This window comes from Macrotis lagotis, chromosome 1 (assembly GCF_037893015.1).
Source record: "Macrotis lagotis isolate mMagLag1 chromosome 1, bilby.v1.9.chrom.fasta, whole genome shotgun sequence".
Lineage (NCBI taxonomy): Eukaryota > Metazoa > Chordata > Mammalia > Peramelemorphia > Peramelidae > Macrotis > Macrotis lagotis.
The window spans coordinates 853,888,062-853,896,456 of record NC_133658.1 but is presented as its reverse complement, the minus strand read 5'-3'; the positions used below and the strand labels follow the sequence as shown (position 1 = coordinate 853,896,456).

The 8,395-nt window shown below is 44.0% G+C and overlaps 1 protein-coding gene across 1 annotated transcript in view; it reads right to left on the bottom strand.

Moving 5' to 3' along the window:
• KCNQ4 (potassium voltage-gated channel subfamily Q member 4) overlaps positions 1 to 8,395 on the bottom strand; it is a 72,920-nt gene that overhangs the window by 30,022 nt on the left and 34,503 nt on the right. The gene's annotated exons all lie outside the window — the stretch shown is intronic.

Genomic DNA, 8,395 nt, shown 5'->3' with positions numbered 1-8,395 from the left:
ATCTACCCAAGGTCTTTTCCATCTAATATGAAGATGAACCTTCCTCTATATGCTGTCTCCTGCCTTAGAATATGAGATCTCAAAAAGTTGGGACTGTGACGTGTGAGAAGTTCAAGAGGCATCATTTCTGGGTAATTAATCACTTCACTAATTAAGACTAGTGAGTAATTAATAAAAGGATGGTCATTTGGCTGTCTCTTGTAAGCCAAAGATGGATCATGGTGGCCTATTAATGCTTATATGCCCTTGGAAAAATTGGTGTTCCCAACAGATGGCAATCACTTTGGTTGGTAAACAATTAATGAGAAGAAGGATAGTTAATAAAAGAATTAATTATCCAGAAATTATGTCTCTTTTCATATATCACAGGACTGTCTGCTTTTGTATTGATAGCTTCAGTTGGTACAGAGAGCTTCATAAGTTTCCATTCAATTCCCTTCCCCCACTTTTATGTTGTCTCCAAATTCTCAAAAGTTTTAGATCTACATATATGTTTGTATGTGTGTATATGTAGGCATACATGTGTGTCTATACACATAAATATATGCACACAATGCCCTAGAATACAGTAGGTGCTTCATAAATGTTTGCTGAATAGAGAAGTATAGTTTGAGGGCAATTTTCACCTCTCTGAGTCATCTATAGCTCTTCTCCAAGAGAAGCTTTCTTTTTTTGTCATTGTTTATTTTTTTTGGTAAGGCAATGGGGTTAAGTGACTTGCCCAAGGTCACACTGCTAGGTGATTAAGTATCTGAAGTCAAATTTGAACTCAGATCCTCCTGACTCCAGGGCTGGTGCTGTATCCACTGTGCCACCTAGCTGGTGGAAGAGAAGCTTTCAATATAATCTAAGATTCATAGGCTCATAGGCTGAGAGGTGGAAGAGACCCCAGAGGCAGAAGAGACCCCAGAGGCATCTAGGCCAAGTCCATCCTGCAGATGAGGCAACTGAGACCCAGGGAAGTGAAAAGACTTGCCTAAGGTCACTACAGGTAGTATCAGAAGTGGTATTTGAACCCAAGACCTCTGAAGTAGAGTCAGTCTGCTATCCAGTTGTGTCATGTTGCCTTCCCTGGAAAGGAAGCAAGACTCCAAGAAAGACATCCCAGGGTAGGTGAAGGATGAGTTTAGCCCTGAGGATCACCAAAGGAGGTTGTTACTTTGGGCAAGTCTTGTGTCTTGAATGCACCCTATACTTTATGTATTTCCTTGCCCTTCCAGCCTTCTAGACCTGGTTCAAACACCACCTCTTCAAAAAAAATCTATCCTCCTTTGTTGTCCCAGAACTTTGTCTATTCATAGGATTCAGACCTGAAAGTGATGAGGAATCATTAACTCAGAGCTGGCAGAGATTCCCAAATGGTTTAGTCCAACCTGTACCTGAACCAGAATTTTCTCTGTGATGTTCCTTCAAAATGGACATCTGAAGAGAGGAGAATCCCACTCTTCCAGAGGCATCTAATCCCACTTTGAGATAACTCTCATTGTTGGGGACCTATCACAGAACAAAGAATATCAAAGCTAAGAGCACCTTTAGAAGGTTCAAGATGAGAGGTGTTTTAGAATGCAGAATTTGGAATCTGGAAGGAACCTTTGACTACTAGATATCAGAACTGGAAATGATCTTAGATCACAGACTATCAGAGCTGGGAGGGACCTTAAAACAGAGACTGTCAGAGCTGGGAGGGAGTCTTAGAACAGAGAATATCAGAATTGGAAAGGACCTTAGAACAGGATGTCAGAGCTGGGAGGGACCTTAGAACATAGGATGTCAGAGCTGGGAGGGTACCTTAGCATATAGAATGTCAAAAAATGGAAAGATCCTTAGAACAGAGAATGTCAAAGTTGAGAGAGATCTTAGATCACAGAATGTTGCAGATGAAATAATATTACTGGAATTTCTAGGGGGAAATATGGGTTCATTGAGAAGCAAGTTGCCTAAGAACACATAACTAGTAAGTTGAGGGGTCAGAGTGAATAGGGTATAAGGTCTTTCCACAGGTCTTATTTCCACTGCACCCACAAGCTAGATGGAACCCAGTCATTTTTCAGGTAGGCTTGCTATGAATGAATGAGTGAATGCATGAGGCTGGGTCCCCTCCCCCCACCCACCCGGAATTCTTCCCAGCCTGCCCTCACCAGTGCTGACACAGAGAAAACTGGAGCAGGAGCAGGAGCCGGCTCAGCTAAGCCGGTCCTTCAATAATTAACCAGCTGTCCTGCAGCTCCTCTCAGCTCATTCCCAGGTTGGGAAAGGAAGAGCCTGGGCACATGCGGGAAAACAAGATCTTCGAGCTGTAAGGACCCACCCTCCCTAGGGATCAAGATAGCCAATCCTAAATGCAAATCTGCCTCCAGATGCACTCCTAGAAGGACTGGAACAAAGAAAGTTGGCAGGGACCTTAAGACGTCATCCATCCAACAAAGAAGGAAATTGAGGTCTAGAGAGGAGTGGGGGCTTAGCCAAAGTCACAGTGAGTCAGAGGAAGAGCTGGGACCAAGACCCAAGCCTCTTGCCTCTTATTCCAAGGTTCTTCCCATTGTTTCATACTATCTCCTTTCACTCAGATCCCCCAGATTTCAAGTCCAGAACTTATCCCATCCCCTGAGCCTCTTACCAACTTATATCTTGGCCAGGTCATCCCCTAAGCCTTCCAGATTCCAGCCAGAGTCCCATTCAGCCACAATCTCCTTTGGATGTTCAAGCCTTTGCCTCACCCCAGATTGGGAAGGGGACAAGGAAAGAAATTTCATTTCCCTTTCTAGAAAACAGTGTAGGATCTGAAGTAGCCAATTCTGCTAACTTAGAATTTCATTGTCCTCTTCTAGCAAATGAGGAACCCTATACTCCTAGGATTGTATTAATGCAAAACACCAGCCTAAGAAGAGAAGGCTTGATTTGGAGGATGTACCATGAAAGCTGGAATCTGCCTCTTACCGGCTGGGGAACTTAGGCAAGCCACTTCTCCTAATCAAGCCTTAATTTCCTCAACTATAAAATAAAGGAATGGATTTCTATAACAAAGGAGATAGTGTACTGAGCTTGGAATCAGGAAGATTTCTTTTCCTGAGTTCAAAGCTGGCCTCAGACACTTACTAACTCTGTGGTCTTGAGTAAGTCACTTAACCCTGTTTGCCTCAGTTTCCTCCTCTATAAAAAGAGCTGGAGAAGGAAATAGCAATGGCACTACATTATCTTTGCCAAGAAAACTCCAAATGGGATCATATAGAGTCAGACAGGACTGAAACAACTCAACAACAACCAGGGCTAAGTCTGTGACACTATGAGCCTAAAAATATGTCCATCAGTAACCTCTCCGGACATTACAAATGAATAAAGTTACTGATGATGAGGATGAGACCTGGTGTTTGGATTAGACAGGGGATCCCAAAAAATCTTAGGACTATACTACACCAAGGCATTTGGGATGCTTTGTATAGCAGTTTGCAAAATTCCCTACACACATCATCTTATTTGAGTCTCATTTCTTGAAGTCAGTTGTTAAATTTTCAGTGTGAACATTTATACTGCAGAGGTCAGCAAATGCTGCAAACTGATTGTTTTTGTTAATTGTCTAGACTTAAGAAAATAATCATGAAAATGTTCAGGATAATGCAGCTTAAACTTAAAGGAATGTCCTGCAGTTGGCAGTTAAACATTTATTATCATATCTTTACATCCTTACTGAAGGAATTATCTTTGTTTTACAGATGATGAAATTGAGGCACAGAGAAGTAGGGACTGGGCTAGTAAGGGTCAGAGGTAAAGCTTAAACTCAGGTTTCTTCTTACATAAAGTTCATTTCTCCATCTACTATAGCACATTGCAGTTTTCTCAGTCAGAACTGGCTATTTGTTCCAGCCTCTATTTCCCCTCATAGGCTGCTGACTCTGACCATGTGATCTCAGATAAATGCCTTGATTTAAAAAAAAATACTTTCTTTTTCCCCAGTTAAAATGACTTTATTTTTCCGGGATTAAGTTTCCCCATCTATAAAATGAAGGACTTCATGGTGGTTCAAAGTTCCCTCTAATTTTAATATTCTATTTTATAATTCTCAAGAGTTTTAATACTGGTCCTGCCCCCTTAGTATTTATTTGACCTTAGACCAGTCATTAACCCTATCCCTGGGCCTGAGTTTCTTCCCCATAAAATGAATGGTTTTCAACAGTCCTTTGGTCCTGGGTACTCAGCCAGCCTGGCCTCCAACTCCTCCTGGAATCCCACATGATCACCACGCTTGTAGGATGCTTGCTCCCTGCAGCTATGTAGTGGTTGCTGGGGGTGACATGCCCCTGTGTCTGGGCAGCTGGCCAGCAGCAAGAACTGGCTGGAATAATAGGTCAGGGGCGTGGGAGGGAGCAGGGGATAGTCCTCTGGGGAAGCTGGGCCTGCCCATGTGGATATGCTTGGGGTCCTAGGTATTTGTCCAGCAAAGGAAGGCTGTCCAGCGAAGGGTTGAGACCTATGGGTCCATAGGAAATCATCCTCTCTCCCTAGGAAGGTAGTAGAAGACCTTGCCCTCTCCCCTTTCAGTTGCCTACTCAAGAAGGAGGGAATCTGAAACAGAATCACAGAATTTCATGACTTCCAAGGTCATGCAGTCTAACTCACATAGGAGGCCAGGGAGGGACAAACCAAGCCCAAGGGACTGGGATTGCTCATGTCTTCCATTCTACAACCATCAGAAGACCTGGGTTCAAATCCTGATTTATATGCTCACTCCTTTGTGGAACCATATCTCCTCTCACCCTGGCCCTTCTAAGCTGTTAAATTTTATTTTCATAATATCTTTCATTTCCACCCTCTTCTCTCTACTGACACTGCCAATACCTGGGTCCAGGTCCTATCACCTCCCACCTGGTCTAGAGAACACTAGCTGCTGGTGGGTCTGCCTGCCACAAGGCTCTTGGGGTCAGCCCTCATTCAGCCCCCAAAGTGATCTTCCTGAAGCACAGAACTGAACATGGTACCCTCTCACTCAATGGATCCCAGCAGCTCCCCAATCACTTCCAGGATCAATTACAAAATCCTCCATTTGACATTCGAAGCTTTTCCTGATTTATCCTTGCTCCCCAACTGTCCAAACTTCTAATAGCTTACTCCGCCTCCCCTTATTCAGTGATCCAGTGGCACTGACCTGACTATTCCTCCAACAAAACCCTCCATTTCCTACCTCTAGACATTTTCTTTGGTTGTGCCCCATCTTTCCTCATCTCTGTTTATGGATTGCCCTGGCTTCCCTGAAGTCCCAACTAAAATCCCATCTTCTGCAAGCCTTTCCCATCCTACCCCCTTCTAAATGCTAGTTCCTTCCTGTTATTATCTCCCATTTATTCTGCCATATCTTGTGTTTATATAAAGTTATCTGCATGTAGACTTCTCCATTAAATTGTAAGCTCTTTGAGGGCAGGTTTTTTTCTTTTTCTTTTTTTTATCTTCAGTACACACAGTAGACAATTAACAGATGTTTATTAACTAACGCCTTGGACAAATCATTTAGTCTTCCTGGCTCTCAGTTTCATCTTCTGTAAAACAAGAGTTAGACTAGCCCTCCTACAGTGTCTCCTCCTGCTCCAGAGCTATGGTTCCGTGATCTTTCACACCACAGGTTGGTTTAATTTATTTGACTCTTTATTTATTGGATCAGATGACAATAGTTACAATAACAATTCCTGTTTCTACAGTGCTTTCGAGTTCACAAAGTACTTTTCTTTCAAGAGTCCTAGGAGTAAGGGAGAGCAAGCATGACCATCATTCCCATTTTACAGACAGGGAAACTGACCTCCAGAGGGAAGTGACTTAACCAAAGTGACATGGCCAGTTTGTGGCTGAGCCGTGGCATGAATCCAGGAACGTCACTAGGCTCTTGGATCCTTCCTCTGTATCTACTGGTCCCCTCTGAGTGGGTCCACTTCGGTTTCTGGGTCTGTACAAGTGGCTTGTCACTCCATTGATCAGGGACACATAATGGGGGGGGTTCATCTCTCCCTTTGGGTATCAATTCCTGTCTCTGTCTCTCTCTTTCCTCTATGACCATGGGTCTGTGTGTGCCTCTCTCTCCAAGAATCCTGGCTGCTGGGGCCAAGAGGAGATATTTCCCCTGATCCAGCGATTCTAAATATGGCAAATGGAGCTGCAGCACGTGATCAGCCCTCTCCCTGCCCCCCTGGCTGGGCATCTGTAAGCGTCACTGTTGGGCACTGCAGAGTATGGCCCCTGGGGGGCTCCTTCCTGAGAGAGAGAGAAAAAAGGGGGGAGTCCTTCAGGCCTTCATTGGGTTAGTGTGCTTCCCCAAGACACCCACATGCACTCTATACTACTCCTGCCCCTTCCTCCTCCCCACCCCAGGAAAGGAGAGCTTGGTCTACCCACAAAACCCAGCCCCTGGGTTATCCCTGACATGCCCCAAACTCCAGTTATTAAATCCCAACATCTCCCAACCTAATTCAGACCCTCATGGTCTCTCCCCTGGACTCCTTTATCAATCTCCTAACAGGTTCCCCCCCTTTCCATCCATCCCAACCACACAGTCCCAGTAATGGGCCCCTAAGCTCTAGCTCTAATAGCATCACTCCTTGCTCAGACACTTCCCATAGCTCCCTATTACCCACAAGTCAAAGTCCAATCTCCTTAATCTGGCATTTGAGGTCTTCCTCAGTCTCCCCTTTCTCTTCTAAACAAAAGGTTCTCTCAGCTGCCTTTCTCCCACCATGCCTTCACTCAAGCTGAGAGGTATTCAGTGAGAGAGAGCACCCATCCCTATCTCTGTTCCTCTCCCCCCACCCATAGTGTGCTAAAAATCACAGCAAAATGGTTTGACCTAAAGATGATTCAAGGGAAACATAGTTACTGTCTTCCACTATCTGATGAGTTGTCACAGGAAAAAGACATTGGACATGCTCTGCTTTGGCTCAGACAGTAGAATTTTAGGCAAATTCCTTCTTCCTTGTCCTCATTTTTTTTCCTCTGCAAAATGAGGAGCTGGGATTTAATTCAGTTCCACAGACATATTTTGCCAGCTTAGAGCTGGGCATCTAAGGACAAAAATATAACATCCCTGCCCTCAATGAGCTTACAGTCTACTGAGAGGAATACAACATGGATGAGTCAGTAGAGGCAAAGCCATTTCAAGAGGAAAAAAGGGGATCTGGAAAGTCCTAGGGTTTGGGATGGTACCCAGAAGCTATGCTTTGAAAGAAGCTAGTGATTTTACCAGATAGGAGAGGATGAGGTCTATTCTAGCTCTACCATTCTAAGAACCAATGATGCTATCAACTAGGTCCAATGAGAAGTGGAGGAGATTTATAGAAGGTCAGATTTCAGCTCCATATAAGAAAAAAAATTCCTAAGAATTAGAGCTACTTTCCATTGGAATGGACAACTTCTAGGGGTAATGAGCTCTCCATTGAGAAAGGTATTCAAACAGAGGAGGTTATAGAGGAAATTTTCACACTGAGTAGAAGGCTGGACCAGATACCCTCTGAGGTCCTTCCTAGTTCTGAGACTCTGATTATAAAAATTCTATGACTTTAGTACTTTCTAGAAGATTCCTGATACAATAGGGAATATTGTAGGCAAGTTGTCAGTGATTTTAGTCTGTCCCAAGGGGTATGGACAAGAAATGCATGGTGGCCATTCACTGGCTCAGGGAGGCAGTGACCTTGGGCTAGGCCAGAGGATATACCAGTGGCCTACAGGCAATGTAGGAAGGAGCTAGGGTTTCTTTTGAGAGGAGTTTGGTGAGCCTTATGAAACCAGGAGTCCAAAGAAGGTCTCAACAAACAGTCTGTAGAGCTGTTTTGGGGAGTGAGGTTGACAACTTTGAGCAGCTCTGCCTCACGTATCCAATTCATGAGCAAGTCAAGATGTCACCCTCTTTGGTTCAGGTGTCATTGGTCCAGAAAGAAGAACACATGGTTCTTAGAACCATAGGAACAAAGGTTTAGGGCCCTCAGAAACCATCAATTAACACCCCCCCCCCATTTTAAAGATGAGGAAACTGAGCCCCAGGGGTGAGGGTTAAAGGATTTGCCACGTTTTGAGAATGATATTGTTACCTAGTTGTGTGACCTTGGGCAAGTCACTTAACCCCCCCCCATTGCCTTGCCAAAAACAAAAAACAAAAACAAAAAAAATGACATTGACAAACTGAGCAAGAGGAGAGAATGGCCAGAATCATAATCATAATGGGACTGGAGACCTTACTACATGAAAGTTGTTGGAATGAACTAGAGATATTTAGTCTGGAGAAGAGAAGAGGGACATTTTCCCTGTCTCTGGGAATTTGAAAGGGGAAGGGGGGGAGTGAAGCTTTAGTTTTGCCTTAGAAGATGAGTGGAAGATATAAGGAGATAGACTTAGGGTCAATGAAAAGGAAAATTCCCTAATAAGA